At 40.5% G+C, this 19,834-nt stretch overlaps 1 protein-coding gene across 3 annotated transcripts in view; it reads left to right on the top strand.

The window, feature by feature from the left end:
* Window positions 1-379: 379 nt before the first annotated feature.
* chrm3a (cholinergic receptor, muscarinic 3a) overlaps window positions 380-19,834 on the top strand; it is a 76,812-nt gene continuing 57,357 nt past the window's right edge. The window contains exons 1-2 of one of the 3 annotated variants that reach the window (XM_034151754.1): window positions 380-560; window positions 12,745-12,838. The gene's annotated coding sequence lies outside the window, so the exon portion shown is untranslated. Of the gene's footprint in view, window positions 561-1,572; window positions 1,643-12,744; window positions 12,839-19,834 lie in introns of those variants that run through there. The other 2 variants (XM_034151752.1, XM_034151753.1) reach the window with 2 other exon arrangements.

Genomic DNA, 19,834 nt, shown 5'->3' with positions numbered 1-19,834 from the left:
TATAATTGCAGCATTCCTGAAAACAGACTGCAATTACAAAAAAGGACATTGCGTGTGCCAAATGAAACAGATTGACTCTTGGGGTGATGACACTGTCCCATTATTATATATATATATATAAACAGAAATAGAGAAGTCTCTCAGAGAGCCAGATACGAAATAAGGAGCACCCTAACCATATTGATCTTGTATATGACTCACGTGGAGTTTGTAGAGCTGCTTATTTTCCCAGAGCTATTATCTATGAATGAATCTGGACTTTTTGATTCGCCGGGTGTGCCACCTGCTGGTGCGTCACGGCTGCTCCGGCCAATCCTGACGCAGTGATCCTCCGTGCGCCCTTGGAGATGCCGCACAGCTCATCACATCGCCGGCCAACCTACGGCTCGGTGACGGTAGAAGGCGAGCCCCGTTAGCTGTTTACCGTGAACGCCTCAGACTCGAGAGGAAGGGACTGCTGCTGCTCTGCCAAACATGCACCCGACACAAGTTTGACTGGATTGTCCATTTTCCCATCTACTTGTACTGCTTTTGACCTGCGCACCATTGAAAGTGATGAGGTAGGTGAACATATTGAAACTAAAAGTTTTGAGAATACTGTAACAGCAAAGTGTATGGTCTTTTACTGGGAGAACCGATTCTCTTCTGCTTTATTCTGTCACGATTTCGTCGCACTACGTTGCACTTTGAAGTTGCAGGCACAACAGAAAATTGTTCTTTACGCGTGCTTGTCTCCTGATCGCACATGTATTGTGTTCAGGATAGTATTGCATGCTCGTATTAGGTGTGTTCTTGTTTAAATGCAAGTTTGGCAAACAAGTGCTGCTGCTGCTGCTGCTCCCCGCTCAGCATCCCTGCCCAACCCATCTGCACTCTTCAGATGCTTCCCCTCCAAAAATGCTACGTGGCTTCTCAAGCAAATCTGTAAAGTTAATAAAAAACACGGACAAATATTTGTTTTCATATCTGAAATCCTCTGAAAGTGAAAGTTAATGAAAAAGGAGAGCAGAAGGGATATTTGGGTTGATGCGTATTCTCCCTCTTGTGGCACATTATTAATATGGTGATCAGATATCAAGTATTTGTGACTGCATGGCTATGGACAGAGGAGGAAATTAATTGTGTCCTTACATGGCAAGTGAAATGCTTTCATGATTTGGGGTGACTGTTTATTTATGATGCCCTTAGATGGCAACGTGAAGGAATGTTCCCTCTCACTGACCTGGGGGTACTTTGACATTGTTCTGGATAATGAGTAAGAGCAGAGGGAATGGCATCTGTGCCATGGTGCAAATATTTTCCTTTTGGTCTACGGCTGCAGTTATTCATCACAGAAGCCTCAGTGTGACTTTGACAATACAGTAGCCGTACTATAAATTATTCCCCCATGTCTGTAAACCTGATAGTTTAACATTTTAATATGTTGCATATATCAACACAACCAGCGTGTTTTTATATCAATATATCAACAGAGTCACTGTTAGGGAACAGTGCAGTTCTATGTCATGGTGAATGCACGCTCTGTTACTAGTCTGGTAAAGGTGGAGCAGGAATGTGTTTAGATGATTGTGACTTTCCATTGCCTGCTGAGGGGAGACACGCAGTGGAGGACATTCAGAGAAAGGGACACATGAAGGAGAGGGTGAGATAGAAAAAAGGCAATAGGTCTTTCATGGCTTGATTTATTGTTTGAGCCCCGGTCAATATTGGTTGACCAATATTTTTTCAGGCTTTACCTGTCTTGATAGATGGTTTTGCTTTGCTTCTGTCATATTGATCATGGACTGTGGGTGGAGGATAGTGCATTGTGACATTGATAAGTGCGATGAAAACGCCTTGCTTTTACCTTCTGCTGTACCTGGGGTTGTGCGTAGGTGTTGCACAGGGTGGCTTCTTGGCACAGATGCAGATGCTCTTTGGATTATTAGTCCCAAGCTTGTCTTTATGTACTGATATAGAAAGCAGTCAGCCTTTAAAAGTTTAACCTACCATTTGTAATTCATTTTTTGGGAAATACTGCTATAGTTTACTGGAACCTAAGATTTTCCCCCATTTTGAGTTCAATCATCAAAGGAATTGCTGGATTTTTGGGAAATACTCTCATTGCTTTCTTGTTAGATGAAAAGATCAACACCACTTTCATGTCTGTACTGTAAATATGAAGCTATGTAGCCAGCCGCTGATTAGCTTAACTTAACATCAAGAAAACGAAGAAACAGCTAGCATAGATCTTTCTGAAAGCTCAATTTGTTTGGGCCCAAAAGCAGCTCCGAAACTCATTCAATAATTTATACCCAGTTTATTATTCCTACCAAAACCCAATGAGAAAGTTTAAGTAGTTGGGTTGGTGGTGACCAGATTTATTTCAGTCTTAATGCTAAACTAAGTTAATTGGCTACAGCTCTATCTCTTGCCATATATCAAATTTGTGTATTTCCCAACATTTTGAACAGTTTCTTTAAAGGGAAACATAAATATGGTACATATTCTTCTTAATATTTTCAGTTTAAAATGGAACTTTGTCAGATTAGGAAAAGACTGATTCACACTGGTGCAATATTATCAAAAAGAGGCAGCTTAAATTCAAATACAACATCACAAATATTTGGCCTCCATGGTATGTCTCCTTAACCAAAAACTATGGCTGCCAAAAGGTGCAGAGGTTGGGGAGAAACCAACCAGCAGAGCGAGGTATAGAGCTAGTGGTCACAACTAACAACACAGGAATATGCAACAATAACATATGTGAAATAAATAGTGGCAGCCACTTATTATTCAGACAAAAGCTTAAAACATTATAGCCCTCAGGACGAAGCGTGCTCTTACTGGCTCCACAAGGCTACTTTTAGAGCAGGCAACAGGAGACAGTGATGGGAATTTTACAGGAGTCAGCTGGCCAAACAGACAGCCTAACTCCTCCATTGGGTTTCATTAGAGCTTGTCTTGATGTTAGAGCCTGTTTAATCCACTTTCACAGCCATGCAGACCACAACACAGCAAAGCACAGCATCTATCTATAGACAGCAAATTGGCATTAACTTTTCCATCTCGGTTAAATCATTTAAAAAAAATAGCACAAATTCTCTGTAGTTGGCCTCAAAATGTCTCTCTGTACAAACGTTGTGCTCGTAATAACCCGTGCTCATGGGAAAGGGGATTTCATCACCGGATGGAAAGCTGTCAATCAGTGTCTGCTCAATTACGTTGTTCATAAAGAACTGTGTTTATACAGCCTTGCACCACTTCCTTATTTCCGTGTAAGCAGAGACACTGCCTTAGGGTGCGATTACAGGAAAGCCTTGAGGGGTGAGGGATTGGTCTCATTGTCTTAGTATCCACTCTCTGGGCAGCTACTGCTGTTGTCCCAAGTTCGAAGCACCTGTTTAGCTTCAAAGACACAGTGCTGGGAAGAGGCTATGTCTAAATTCAGATACTACCGTTATAACACACATACAATATAATGAAAGTGTGGTCAGTGTTCCTTCTTCTTCTACTTCTTCTACTTCTTCTTCTGCTTCTTCTTGGCATACTTCAACCGGATATTATCCAGATATTACACGATCACACAAAATAGCGTCTTGCCAGGCTTCAAGTAATGCTTGTGAACGGACCAATCAGCATCCTTCATGCCTGCGAGGAGATATGGACGTGTGTGTGACAGCTGGTCGTTTTAAGCAGGAATGGCAGCGTTATTTTATATGACCATTAATTAAGATACAATTCTTATGAAGGGGATTTAATCATCATTATATTTGGCGTCTAATGCAAATAAAATGCTATTGACTCAACTTGAATTTTTGGCGTCTCACGGTCATATTACTTGCAATAATGGCGCCCTGCGGGTGCAATTTAGGCTTTTATGGCTAACACGACGCTCATCACTCACTGACCTTTACTAGTTGTCATAAGCCAAGCTGGAACTGCCCCTTATTGGTGGCAATAAGGTGTTCACTTCAGTGCTGTTAACAACTGCTGCTGCATGTTTATCTTAGGATATTGTGTATGTTCAGCACACAGAAATCCACACAAACACAAATCAAGATAGTGCAAGTGAGATGTAGTTCAAAGGTCAGGTTTTTGGCAGGAAACGAAGGGTGATTTACAGTGGAAGAGTGAAGGTCAGAGATGTTGGCTACAAAGGTTCATGTGGGTCTTTTAGGTCTATAAACTCTTCGGTGTGTTGAATCAGTCAGCTGTAAATGCCCTTAAAAATACCCCTCATGGTGCGTTTCATACCAGTATTTCCCTACAATTTGCAAATAGCAGGCTGGTACACTCCACTGCACCAGCAATCTTTATTCTAAGTTTTTCTCTTTGAATCATTTAACATTTTCTTTCTTCTGCCCTAATGTTAAGGCATTCTTCCCTTCTCACCCACTCTCTCTGTCTTACTCTCTCTGTCATGTTTCACTGCCTCTCGCTCTCAAACTGTCTCACTCTCGCTACTTCTGCTCCCTTGATAAAATAAACCTCACTTGAGGGAACTCAGATTCATGTCTAATATATGACTGCTCTTTTGTGTCTGCTCTCTGTCTGTGCTTAGCAAATAAATCAATAACGACTTGCCCTCCCATCATTCTTACTGGTGGTCTATAGGGATGGATTACAGGTAGAGAGAGATGTACTGTTCACATAGAAATTGAGAAAATAGACAGTGAACGAGTCAACAGGGAATGATACTGATGCAGTGAAATACGTATACTATAGTATGAGACAGAGTAAATCTGCACCAGCTCAAGTATAGCGTGCTACAAAAAAAGAGAGAAACTGTGATAATGATGGATGTTTGACTTGGCTCGGACCAGCCTCGACAGTAACTCTCAATATTCGGCCGTATATTTCTTAGTTCGTCAAAGGCTTGTTTATTATTCTGAGTCAATGTACTTTTACACAGTATTGATTAAGTTAAAGATTGCTTTGTAAACTCTCACGTACACTATGTTCTTTTTCTCACGATAGGACACTGTGATCTTTTTAAAACTATCTACAGTAGCTCTGGAACATTGAAGCTTATATAAAACTAACAGATTTCTCTTCATAAACATTTTGAAGTAATTTGAACCAACTGTTTAGTCCTTTTAATAAACTCTGCGGGGTTTTCAGTCGGGGCTGCGAGTTTAAAATATCAATAAGACAGCAATTGCCCTTTGTTTGCTTAATTTGATTGGCTTCAGTCTCATAATGTTCTACAGTTAATGATCCTGAAAGTAGCTAGAACAAGACGGTGTTTAGGGAGCAGGGACTATATGTAAATATGAGTAAACTGCTTCTGTGGATGAAAGGAACCTGAAAGTAAGAAAGAAGAAAGAAAATAACTTTAGCCGCCAGGGAGAAAATGGATAAAAAGAAACGAAATTCAAAGACACCTTTTAAAGTGTGGATATTTTTCTTTTAAAACAAACATTGCCTTGATGTTTTAAGTTTTCCTTGAATGTTACTGATTCTTGTTTTGTACATTGCTAAACTCTCCAAAAAGCACGTTCGCCTTGTTCATCCTCGTAACAATGCAGCACAAACTTTTTATTTCAACAAAATGATATGTTGTCTGAAAGAAAAGTTTTTATGGGTAAATGCTCACAATGAACTAAAACATTATCCTTCATCAAACATATTGTCAGAAACACATAAGGAAGCTTTTCCTAAACATTAAAGCAATTTTATATAGACGACGCAATTTGCAGTTACGGGATATGATTGCAAATTGGCGGTGATTTCTGTCAGCGGGACATTTGATTGGATTTTTCATGCTGATGGAATCCAAAGAATGGTACATGCTGTGACATGTTGTAGGCACTGAATAATGGCATGTCGGAGTTAAAATAAATGCTATTACACACAGAGACGGGAGCGCTGTCACAACTGCTTGGCGATGAAATTAATATTTATGTTTAGAATAATTTATAATTCATGATGAGCATCTCTTGTGACAGATGTTGGGGTAGACAAGCAAACATCTGTTGTTGGTTCAGTTAAAACAATTATTTTTTAACTCTTGGATTGCTAGTTCAAATCAAGTGGATTTGATTTATTGAGCCAATATCGCAAATTAATTTAACAATTTGTCTCAAATGGTTTTATAATCTACAGCATAATACCCCCTTTATCTGCAGACTCTCGAAAAACTACCTCCTAAAGAAATATGCTACTATTGGCTAGCGCTCCAACACATTGTACATAATATGCTAAGGGTAGGACATCTCCTAGTGGTTGACCAATCACAACAGAGCCAGCCAGCTAACCAATCGGAGCAGACTGGGCTCTGGTTTCAGACAGAGGGAGAAAAGAGGTGCTGCAGCACAGGCAGTATGAGAAAAATAAAGCACTGTATGAGCATTAAAGCATGTAGAAATGTCACAGTAGAGACACAAAGTACAGATATGAACCTGAACATTTGCATAATAGGGTAGGATACAATGGAAGAAAGCTCAGAAAGAGCAACCGAGGAGGGGTCCTTCTCAAATGAGCATATCTGATTAATATCACTTAATATGCTCAGGCACAAGTTTTTCTGGAGTACGTGAGCATACCTTTTAATTTTAAGTGTGAGATGATTTCCGATGAATAATACTTGAGAAATACCACAGCAAGAACATCCTCATTTAAAACTAAATTGAAAGTGTTTGAAGTGTAATCATGGCAAAGTAAAGTTAGATGAGATGCTGCTGCATGATTAACTTTCTGTCAAAATGAATTTATCAGTAAGTAAGTTTCAAAGACTCTGACGGGAAACATTGGGCACATTACAACCTTGAAAAAGTGCCTGCTGCTTTTTTACGTTTTGTTTTTCTCCAGTTGTTTGTTTCTGCCTGACTCCCTCTCGCTTTTGTAACGCTCATCAAGTGCACATCAAGTGAGTCAAATTGTATGTCAAGCACTCAGCCTTTACACGCATCCTGACTAAATCAAATGTTTTGGCTTTGTAATGCTGCACCTCCAAATCATTTCAGGGGTTAGAGTGAGGTGAAGAAATGTCTAATGTAAATTATTTATCTCCTCGATGCCTTCATTTCACAAGATTTTTGTTTTCCACCGGAGCAAAAGGCGGCTCTGTCATTAGCAAAAAAAACATCAGATTATTTTTACCATTTAGGGTTAGGACAAGCGACAGGAGTGCAGACAGTTTAGCCAGTGTAGTTATAGATTTGGCCCTTTGACACGTTTGAGAGATGTCTTTTATTGCTTTTGTCTCTTGATTTCTCTGGAGCTCATCACTCAGTTTGTTTCAGCATTGTATCTGCTCTTGTTTTGACATCATCTCTGTTAATGGGCCTCTGCAATTTAGAGTGAAGTACATGCCCCTTTTTTATATAACGCCTGTCACACAATTAAAAAAGTGTGAGGGATGTTTTTCCAAATCAGAACTAATCACAAAGTGCTTTTTTTTTATCTTCTCGGGGGTTCATCGCTGTGTCAATAAATGACACTGTAGAGGATTATTACACACTGACAGCCTCATGGGACGCAGTTTTAAAAAAAGGGGAGCGAGTGCTCTTTCAAGGGGATTTGGAGCTGCTGATTGGCCGCTGTGCCAACCTGTTAGAGCTAATATCTCTGCTGAGTCGCTGCCAACTGTGTTTTTGATACGATTTTGGCAGAGCTGCTGTGCGAAGCAGCAGCATTCCTATAAGCCTATTCTAAACATTGTGTGCTGTGGCTTTAACTCCTGCCTCGGTGTTCAGTATATAGTCTGACGTGCTACGAAGGCGTGAGTAACATGAATTTATAGACATCTCAACAATTTCCTTTTTTGTTCAATGTATTTTGTGGGAGTGTTTCAAACATGTGTTCTTGCCTTGTTATATCGAACACATATTCTTAAAAAACAGTATGAGTTTGTATTTGGGTGCATGTTTGTACTTCAAATCAATATGTCTTTGAGGCACCTAAGAAAAAAAGATATTTGCTTTATTTCCCTGAATAGTACTATTAAGGATTTGAACAGATGCTTTGGGGGTCAAGTATTGATACATTTTACAGTCATGGAATTTGATAATGAGTGTAATAATGAGTGTGAAGCGGCTGGGATGAGGATCATCACCTCCAAATCTGAGGCCATGGTTCTCAGCAGGAAACCGATGGACTCTCCACTCCAAGTAGGGAATGAGTCCTTACCCCAAGTGAAGGAGTTCAAGTATCTCGGTCTTGTTCTCGAGTGAGGGAACAATGGAGCGTGAGATGGGCCGGAGAATCAGAGCAGCGGGAGCGGTACTGCAGTCGTTTTACTGCACCGTTGTGACAAAAAGAGAGCTGAGCCAGAAGGCAAAGCTCTCTGTCTAACGGGCCATTTTGGTTCCTACCCTCACCTATGGTCATGAAGGATGAGTCATGACCGAAAGAACGAGATTGCGGATACAAGCGGCCGAGATGGGTTTTCTCCGCAGGGTGGCTGGCGTCTCCTTTAGGGATAAGGTGAGAAGTTCAGTCACCCGGGAGGGACTCGGAGTTGAACCGCTCCTCCTTCGCGCTGAAAGGAGCCAGTTGAGGTGGTTCGAGCACCTAGTAAGGATGCCACCTGGGCGCCTCCCTAGGGTGGTGTTCCAGGCACGTCCAGCTGGGAGGAGACCGAGGGGTAGACCTAGGACCAGGTGGAGGGATTATATCTCTTCGCTGGCCTGGGAGCGCCTTGGGATCCCCCAGTCAGAGCTGGTTGATGTGGCCAGGGAAAGGGACGTTTGGGGCTCTCTGCTGGAACTGCTACCTCCGCGACCCGACCACAGATAAGCGGGAGAAGATGGATGGATGGATGGAATTTGATAATTGTTTATACAGCTGATTTTCATTACACAGATTCACCTGATTTAAGTGTGTCTGTTCCACCTGCTCTCTAACTAAAGAAAGCACTTTATGCCTGTCTCAGTCTTCTAACCGGCCCAAGTTCCCTTCAAATGTCAAACTTAGTCTGACGTGTTGAAAGTAAAGTGAAATGAACAGCACTACCTGAAATTTTGACTTTCCGAGTTCTTTTGCCCTGAAGCAAGTGTAAGAGTGACAATTTGCCCCGTATTTTAAAGGAGTTCAAACCAGCACCTGTCTTTGAGTTTTCATCCATTTTCTGTTTGACTGACATTTCAAAAAGAGACAGGAGTTGTAGGACTTGTAACAGGCGAGGGCTGGATGTGGAGCGAGCCCCCTGGCTAAATTCGGTAGAGGAGAATTAATCCAAGCCAGTAGGACATGCCCGGGCCGAGGAATCAAATCCTCCGCTGACATTTACAGGCTAAAGCAACAAAAGGGTATGAACATTTTTTTTCACCAATTTGCTCTCTTGTCAGGGTGCATTTTAAGAAGTGTGTGGTTCAGAACTTTATTGTGTTTTGGAGTCTACTGTTGGACAGGTTAAAAGCTGAGACTGAATTAGAAGAGGATCGCAGATGTACAATGTTGCTCTGGGGATTTGAGGTGTTTCATAATGGCAACAAGCAGACAACAGCATGATTGTGAAGTAGAGGTGAAACCTTTTTAGTCCATCAACACAATTGAAGGTTTGACTTAATGAGCTCCTCACTCACTCACTTTTTATTGTCAGGACCAACAAACAGTTCTGGAACACAGATAAGATACCCATTTTTTAAGCACTATGAACCCCTTACAATTAAATTAAGGAAATTAAACTTAAAGCTTACATTTATGCAAAACAACAACCTGGATTTAGTCTCTATAGAGCCTAAACTCTCTTTATTGATTAGGGAATGCCAGCTTTCCCTTGATGGTATTTCCACTCCTCCGTGTTTTGTTGATGGACCGGCGTAAACCTTGAACGCCTCCCCGGGGATTACTTCCACTTAGCAAGGTGATAATAATCTGGAGCTCATCGCAGGAATGTGTGTAACTTGGCATGGCATGAAAGCATTGTGGGAGAAGGGCAATGACATGAATCACTGGAGTAGGTTTTAGGATTGGTCATCTGTATTATGTTGTGTTCATCCTTATCAGCTGCACCCTTAGGCAATAACAGCCACAAGCCTTATCAGACAGCTTTGTGAAAGAAAATGAAAAAGTACATTTCATTTTAGTCTCCATCCAATTTTAAATCTTCGTAGGACAAGCTGAACAGATTCTGAGGTATTAGAGGAATGGGGGAGATTTGGTGGAGAGCTACAGCCAGAGTACATTAACTTTAGTGGTGTCTTTGGGAGGGAAAGCAGGCCAGCAGCTAGAGAGGATGGATGGAATTGCCTGGCATGTCTCCATACAAAAGTTTCTGGCAGTGTATCTTGGTAGAAAAAAAAAAAGAAAACTGTTTATTGGCTCGGTACCCTCTGTGTTTCTTTGAAATGTAATCATAACCCAAGCTGGGCATATTTATTGCATATACAGGCAACAGACTGGAGTTGTGTGAACTTATTATTTATCAATATTTATTCAGCTCAATATATGTTGTAAATATGAAAATACAATGGGTAAATCAGCTTGATTTATAAAGTCTGGAGTCCTGGCAGAGAGCTCCGTTTAAATCTCCTAAAATCATAGCGGCAAACAAGGGCTTCTCCAGCGGTAAAGCTGGCAGAGGCACGGAGCAGGACTCTATTTTAGTTTTAGTATTTTACTGACTTGAATAAAAGTCACTGCACTGATAAGGATGACGTAGCACCACTATTTAGAACTCAACACAAAGTACAGCTAAGGCTAATGGAAAGGAGTTCATTTTACAGCTTTTCACATCCTTAGCAAAGGAATCGAGATATTAAAAAATAACTTTACGATAGTAAAAAACGTCAGGGGATCACGAAAGTCATTTCAAATCATCCCAATCCCTTAAATCCTTTGCCAAATTGAATGGCAATCTATCCTGTAGTTGTTGAGACATTTCACTCACAGTGGCTCCATAGAAGGAGGAAGGCAATCATCATAATCAGTGTTATTTCTCCTCTAGGCAGCAAGAATATCTGTAAAATATGTAACGACAGTATGGTTTAAATATTCCACTCCGGATGAAAGTAATAGGGAGCTCACAGAGTGACAGCATTGCTCACTTATTTACTACATTTAGTTATCAGCGACTATGTACAAAAAAAAAAGTATGCTTACAACCTGACGAGATGTATTGTAACATATTTAGCTCTGAGCTAATTCCTATCTGCACTCCTTGGAGAAACGTAATAAATCTCACCTGTGTCCACTGATATGAAAAAGCCTGAAAGTAACAAGCAAGTTTTCTACTTAACTTTGCAACAAACACACTTATGCCATCATAACAATTTAACAGATGTTGTCATTACAAAATAAAACAGCACAGAGTGGCTTTGAATAATTAAAACCTCCAACAGGGTACTGCGATCTAGCAAGTACCGTAAATACTGACAGTACAATTAGGGTTTGAGCTGCTGCCGCTCTGCTCACACGTTTGTGTTCGCTGCAGTGTTTCATTTAAAGGGCTACATGTTGTTGTCAAAGGGCTACAGATGTTGTCATTACAAAATAAAACAGCACAGATTGGCTTTGAATAATTAAAACCTCCAACAGGGTACGGCGTTCTAGCAAGTACCGTAAATACTGAGAGTATTGTCTTTATTAGGATCCCCATTAGCACTAGCATGAGCATTGGCTATTCTTCCTGGGGTCCTCACACACACAAAACATACATAAACATACATACAATACAGTACAATTCGGGTTTGAGCCGCTGCCGCTCTGCTCACACGTTTGTGGTCGCTGCAGTGTTTCATTTAAAGGGCTACATGTTTTCCATGACCCTGATTAATCTCCTGCTAAAGTTTTCTCTCAGGCTTTGCCACCTCTTTGTTCTTTCCTCTTTGCTGTTCATGTTTATTTAACAACTTTGTTTTAAAATCCAGATTAGTCTCCATAAAGCTCTTTAAATTAATCTCATTAAATCTGCTTTTCAACAGAGACATGCAGGGGCAGTTAGAGTTTTAGTCATCTGCTTCATTTTCCATAAGCTCCTATCATTACATCAGTCACATCCTGCTTAATCCTGAGCTGCTGAGAACCACCAGGGGAGCGGGATAACCCTGCGACCTCTCTGCTGCCTCTCTATTTATTATTTGAATGTTAGATATCAGGATCTGACGTTATATAATAAATTAACAATGATCAACGGCTCTTTGGAGAGCAAGTGAAACAGTCTGAGTCACTTCCCTGTTTTGGTAATGACCCCTTTTATTGTATCTCAGCTTTGGCAGCAGCCTTGAGTACGGCACTCTGCTCTCCATATATCATAATCAGGATGTGGCAGAAGTTATTTACATTGCTCACAATCCAGTGTTTGGTCTCCTTCTTAATTCCATGGTTGGTTTATTTTACTAATGTGAAGAAAGTTAATCATATAACTGCCAAATGTGTTTGAAAGTAGCCGGTTGGTCAAGTTGGGAATGATACTGCTTGGCTGCTGTAGGAAATGCTTTGTCACTGAACAGTAACATTAACAAGGCCAAAATGCTTGAGACGCCAGACAGTGGAAATTCCTCCACTCGTCTGTTTTGACTCTTTTCATTCTTTACCGTGCCAGGTGTCCCTGCTGAATATGTCAAAGAGCTGCTGGAGGGTGAAATGAGAAATCAGTCATCATTTTAATCCGGTTCTTTAATTAATCGGAACAAATTGTCTGGCCAGATGAATCGGATGCATCTGTTTACTGCATCATTATTTAAGTACAATACTGTATGCTGTGCATTCCTACAGCTTTGACAGGATGTGCCGTTGTTTTGATGCTTTGTTTTTGTATTGTTAGTTGTAACTTTTGTTGCTGTGTTTTCCATCTTTTGCACCAAACTGCAAATCAAGTCCAATGATTGAACTGAACGGAAACCTGTCCATCAGGCTCTGCAGCACAGTGTGTCTGACCTCCCAACACACGGACAATAATACAACAAAACAGGTACTGAAACTCCCTAATTTATTGAATTAAACGTTTACCGGGTGATAAGAGTCCGGGAGCTTGAATAAGAATCCATTTGTCTCTGTGAAATGCTTCACAGAGCCATACAAAAAAAAAAATGAAATGACAATTCGCATTGCAGATGCATCCGAGGCATTTTCCCCTTTGAGCTGCAGTCACTTTTTCTTTCTTTTACAAAACACATTCAAATGCCAAAGCTTTGTAAGTTTATGTAAGTTTGTTATCATTACTTCCACACATTTTGAGCAGGAACAACAAAATACCTCAAAGAAAAGTAATTGCTGTTTCTATCTACTGTATGTACGGATGTGGTTTTAGTTTTTCTTCTTATTGTAACTACAGTATATGCCATAGATCCTACGATGCCTAGGTATAAAATATTTTAATCATGTTGTATTGTTATGGAATCAGCTTTGAAACAGTGTCCCTATTAGGAGATTTTCTACAGTAGGGTGTTTTATAAATCCCTCGCTGCAGGGGCATGAAATCCCTTGTCGTTTAATAAGCTCCGAATTTATTCGCTGCTGTGGAACACTTTTCCAGATTTCAAGTTAAGTCTGTTATTTGCTGACAGCATTTACTTTACTTTCTTTTCTCTACTACAGAAATGCATTCACATTGATTAGCGTTTACCCCTCACCTCAGACAACAGACTATAACCCTCAGTGTCATTATCGAAGCTTTGTCGTGACAACGCTCAATGCAGCCATCAGTCAGTGACAGGCCGAGACCCGACCTAACACGACTCCTGTCCAAACAGCGAGGTCATTCGATCTCTGCTCCTGCCTCATCCATCAGAACGACGTATGCAGATGGCTCTCGATACGTCCATAAGACCCCTAGACCTCCCTGGCTCTATGTTTAACCCGCTCATAAGTCCTCCTGTCTGATAAGATCATCCATTTCAAACTTTACGTCTCTGGAGTTTGAAAGATTGTATCATCTGTTGATGTGTTCTTTTATTTGGACATTACTCTTTGTAATACATTAACACTAGCTCACAGGACAGGAGAGAAGTGTTAGTCGGTTGGTGCACTGGAGATTTACAAGCCCTCAACTTTTCTTATTACCTAAAACATGAGTTAGACTTAATTGACTAATTCACACTTACTATCCCTTTGGGCTGTGTCAAAGACAGAGAGGAAAGGTGAAATGGGAAAAGGTAAAAGGAAGGGATGATATAACAGTTGTGAACTTGAACAACACTCTCCCTAAAATAGAAAGTAGAGAAGCAAGACTCTAATCTGTGATGCTCCGCTGAATTTACAGCCTTGAGGTTATCCGTGGACACAGGAGATTAAGAGGTTTGTCGAGTTGCATGTGCAAACCTGAAAAGAGCTTTCGTATTATTGCCCGAAGTTCTGAACCAGAGAAAAATGTCTTCTGTGTTGGACACAAACTGTTCCTAAGCTCATCATCAGTGAGAGCATTGGTGTGTCTCTTAATGGATTAGGCATGTAGTACACGTTCTGCAATTCAATAATTACAAAGAGGAGACATATTTTCAACATGACCTATTACATTTTTATGATGTCCTCTACATCATCAAGCACCCTGTGGACTCAAAAGACTCAAGTTCAGTTTTTTATACTTATACTTAATCTTGTACTTCGGAACATATGGCAGATGTGGTGAGGACTCAAGTGACCGGCTTGGATGAAAAGAAAATGGAAAATTCATTTAGAAGAAAGCCCCAGGCTGAACAAGCAATATATCCCATTTATAATGAATGATTACCAATGTCGACGTTTTCTGGTTTAAGATTTCTTAAGAAGTATGTCTCCAATAAAATAAAAAAACGTGTGGATCTGAACAGCACATTTGGCATGTCCTTTTTTATTTTTTATAATGTGGTTTAACAAACCAGAGCTGCTTTTAACGGAATATGACGTGGGTATAGGAATATTTCCTATGAAGAAATGTCATGGTTGGCGTTGGATATGTGTAAATCCATTTCCTTCCATTCCCGGCTCACTATTTGCTTACTTTGGGCATAATGAATCATTAATTCACCGCTGTCATTTGCAGCCCACAGTCACTCTGAGCAGAATGAACTCTTGATCCAGCGGAGCAGAGAAGGAACAAAGGATTTCAGGAGCACAAGCCCTATATTCGTTTCTCTCCGAACAGAAAACCATAGATCCGTTTACCTGTTGACATGATGGGTGATTTCTAATAAGGATGTTTTGCTGCAGCCTCCGATGCATGTTGTTTTGATTGTGTTTTGCATTTTTCTAATTTTATTGTGGCTCCTTATTCCCCGACCTCCTAGTTAATCTGAGCTTCAGGTATTTTCAGACTTTGAACAACAGATGATTTTCTGTTCCCCAGTGGGGGCATTGCTGTAGTCGGTAATTCATTATTATCCCCCCCATTTTCAACAAAGTACCCTCTTAAAACATTAAGAGGATATGTGTTTTGGAATAGTTTTTTCTAACTAGTTTTACTTGTACCCTAGGGAGCACTTCCGCAGTAGCCATGGGAAATATTTTAAGTAAAACATTGTTTAATAGCTTTAAATAATCAATATACAGTATACACAGCTGTAACAACATGTTGCCTTTTAGAGTGCACAAAAGCTAGTAAGCAACCCACAGGGTAGTCGTATTAGTTTGCTAAAAGTAAGGACACATGGCTGAAACTGTTTCATTTTAATCCATTAGTAGCACAACTGTTCTGTTACTGCCTCTATGACGGTAAGAATATAAAATTGACCAGACGAATGTAAACATTTACATTTCAACTATATGAAAAAAGGAATTTTATACATAAAAAAAAATCCGGTTCAAAATGAGTTTAAATAACACATCATTTGTGGTATCTAAAAGGATAGTTCACATACAGTCTAGGAACTATTTTATTTGTCAAAGAGATGAGGCACCAACAAGAACTTCTTGTGATCCTCTCTCAGATAATGAGAGTTTTATTTAGTCTGAATTGCTATTCCAAAATATCTCATTAATTCCCACTAGAAATCAGAGTGTAGTTATTGTGGAGACATGACCATGTGCCTCAACATCACTTTATTCTTGCTGGATAATAAATTGTGCCTAATGGAAAAGGTCACTGGCATCCCACCGGACAATCAGCTGCGAAATTAAATGAGTCCTAGACTGAAAAATGGCTTTGTAATTTTGTTAAAGGTCCAACATTTACTCTCAAATGACTTCCAGCTCACTGCTGATGTTTTTTAAACTCATCTGTGAGCTCCATCAAGTGAATCGTTAAAGTTAATATTGCTTATGTTGTGGCAACATGTTTTTAGACAAGACAATTTCTGAAGATGTCTGCAGGTTGTCTGATAAAACAACATATCGCTCAAGTTTTTATATCACCAGCTGCAAGGCTCGGTATCTAAATCCTTCTCTCTTGTCGTTTCTGTTCTCACTTCTGTGGTCCTGAGGAGATTCTTTTTCAGTATGACTGCTTGACTGCTGCTTGTCTCTCTCTGTGTTACCTCCTGTGGCAGAGGCTCAGCTGTTCTGTCGTCCCCCCCCCCCTGTCACACAGGCATAGAGACACAGCCAGTGTAATTGGTAATAACCCTTCAGCTGTCATAACTGTGGTTCACAGCAGATATCGGAGAAAAGTGAAGAATACCCGTTTTATCACTGGTGTTAGAAAGCATGCTGCTCTACACCGGTGGCGTTGGAGAATATATCTTTCAGCCGTTTCCGGAAGAAGTGCGTTTCGTTAGTCTTTCTTTGTGGTTCTTATTTTATCTACGGGAATAATTAGCTTAAATAAACGAAATTCTGAAAATGAGTACTACTGCACGAATCTCGCATCTCTTCACCATCATTGCTCCGTTTTCAACATTTTCTCTCAGTGAATATGTCCCAGTCTGCTCCTCACTGTTTATGAATGACTGTTTGTGCAGCATTAACTGGACAAATAACTTGTGTGAAGGCAAACAAATGGCCCAAAGATGTTGTTCCCATGATTTCTGAGGGCAAGTTTTCACAACACTCGTAAACATTTGATTCTCTCTGAAGCGACCCCTTGAAAACACAAAAAAAATTTCATCATTATGCATGTCGAATTGTGGCCATAGCATATTAAAAATCACCCAGCGAGCCTCACTGACAGGCTGTGTGAGAAAGACTTTATTTTCATCTGTATGTTTGTTTTTCTGAGACATACAGAGCACTCTGAAGAAGAGACATATTTTATAATAAGTTTGTTGTCCTGATGTCGTTAAGCATTGACCTTTTGCCTAACATTTTTGCTTCTCTTTTGGACTACAAAGTCTACAGGAAGTATTTCATGACTATTAACGTTAGAAATAGCTTTTGCCTGATGGAAGAACCTCTTTATTTGAAACCCAAGAGTATTCTTTTGTTTTTACTGGCGCTGAAACATTACAGTTAAATTCCTTTGTGCATGAATAATTGTTTTGGGTCCTTTTGGGACATTGTAGTATAGCTTTCTTTATTCTCTCATTTTTTCGTGTCTCAGCCGAAGCTAAACGATATTGGAATATAGTGCAGTGTTTGGGAGTTTTGTTCTCACATTTCTGATGACCGATGGCAGGAGAGAGATGAAAGGCCTAATGTAAAAAGCCATGCATCTGCTTCTTTTCCTCCTCCTCCCTCCTCACCCGCAGTGCATGAACGAATGCAGGGGGGTGGGGGGGGTCTGCCCGTCCTGGTCATATACACAGCAAACAGATGCAAAGACACGCACATACACATCCCACCTCCTCCTCTTCCCTTCAATCCTCCTACTTTATCCCTGTTGTTTTTCACCTTTTTCTAAGGTACGATACACGCAATGGGGACAACAACCTACGCAGATCTGGCTGAGTGAACACTAAGAGCTTTGAGCTTTTGGGATTCTGAATGTTTTCGTGCCACTTTGCGGTATTTGTGGTGATGGAGCCCCACTTGATGGCTTGCTAAATGGGCTGCAGAAATTCCCTCTGTGCAGCGAGGATACACATCATTTCTCAAGCAAGCTGCTTTCAATTATCCATCAAACACAAAGCTAACCATTAACACGGACTTCAATGAGAAGCTTATTTGTACACCAGCTGGATATCACACAAGAGCAGCTCGTAAACACGAATTAGGTTGTGCTTTGGTCATCTTGCCACCAGACACTCCTGGTCCAGCTGATTTTTTCAGGATTTCTCCCCTGCAGTCAAAGAGAGCAGATTGTAACTGCTTCTATTTGTTTGTGTTGCTCAGTTTGTGGTCCCATTTGTCCTAATAGTTTAATTCTTTCCCCTGTGTCGTTCGCACCTCCGTGCCCCACGCCTCCTCTTTTGCCGTCTGCCCACATTCAGAGTAGCTCAAATTGAGTTTTTGGACTGCCAGCCCATAATCAAATGCTTCAGGAGAGATAAAAGAAATGTTGCATTAGAACATCAAAGGGCCCCCGTACCCTCACCCCTTTCCACTTCCACACTCACCAAAACATGATGAGATCAAATGAACATCTAAGGTCAGTGTAGCTCCGACGGGTTAATTATGTGGAGACCGCACTCGGGTTCTTAATTCACACTCTGGGCAGATAACTACGCTCAACTCATTCAAGTCTCATCCTCAACCCAGTCTAGTCTCATGCACTTTGCACTTAGATAACCACCCGTTCATTTGAAGCATTTTATGTGAATACATTTGACTGTAATTTGTTTTGGCTTGGCTAAGATGTGTCATTATCTGACACTGTCTACTTCACCGGGATCAATAGGCTGTTCATCGCTGCGGCACAAGGTACACGGCACATCTAAATTCAGCAGTTGTGTGAAGTATTCTGCAATACTGATTTCACATTGGATGTATTTCACAGTGAACATTTGATCTTTCACCAAGGTCTAACTGTTTCTTCTTCTTTTTATCATAAATCTCTCTAAAGTGGGCGACTGTGGCTGCGAGGGAGTGTGGTCGTCTTTCAACCAGAAGGTTGTGGGTTCGATCCCAGCCCATGCAGTCAACATGTCGATGTATCCTTGGGCAAGATACTTAACCCTGAGTTGCTCCCGATGGCATGGCCAACGGTGTGTGAATGTGTGTGAATGTTAGGTCCTAGAGTAAGGTACACTGCTCTGTATGAATGGGTGTGAATGGGTGAATGACATGTAGTATGTAAAGCACTTTGAGGGGTCTTAAAGACTGGATAAAGCGCTATATAAGTACAGTCCATTTACCATTTACCATAAATGTTACTTTGTAACGAGCTATTCTTTTGTAGTAATTCAACTATATTATACCCTGACATCTTCTACATCTCTCCTTGTCACTTTATAAGTGGAGTGGGGGGGTTTTGAGTGTGTTGCTGTCCCCTCAATGTATAGAGATGAATATGAAGCTTTCATTTCCGGCCCTACAAGACGGATTGTAATCCACTGACCTCGACTGAGTGAAGTCAGCTAAACACAGGAAGGTGTGTTTGTCTCCGTGTGTTTGCATGCCCCAATTCAACAGAGAATATGTATTTATATTGCAATGTGTAATATTCCCTCATTACAAAAGGTTTTTTATCTGAGTGGCCATTCAGCATAGATGTTGTATTGACCCAGCAGGTATTAAAGGGCGCTTCAAGAGCCAGCTATTACGCACACCTTCAGTTATCGTTTCAGTGTTGCATCAGAGTGGCATTGTTTTCAATCCCATAACCAACATACGCTAAAGACTTGGCCTGGATACAAAGGCCATAGATAATACAATGTTTTCTTGTATGTATCTTTGACTGCTTCCTCGTAAAAGGAGGTTTAATTTATTTGTATCATGCATTTTTTAACATTAATGCTGCTGGCTTGCAGTCAATTCATAAAATAAATAACTGAAGGATTTGTCTGAATGATGACGAACAGCTTCCGTGTAGACTCATATATGAAAAGATGTGTCTATTTGAGAATGCAAAGCAGTTCCCTTTTATAATTGTAGTGGCTCTATGACCCTTGTGTTTATATTTGGATCACAGATTGTGCTTTTGAAAGAGCTTGGCAGCTGTCTAGTACTCCGTTTTTTG

This window comes from Trematomus bernacchii, unplaced genomic scaffold (assembly GCF_902827165.1).
Source record: "Trematomus bernacchii unplaced genomic scaffold, fTreBer1.1, whole genome shotgun sequence".
Taxonomy (NCBI): Eukaryota; Metazoa; Chordata; class Actinopteri; order Perciformes; family Nototheniidae; genus Trematomus; species Trematomus bernacchii.
The sequence above is the reverse complement of the archived record's forward strand: the minus strand, read 5'-3'. Positions and strand labels throughout refer to the sequence as shown.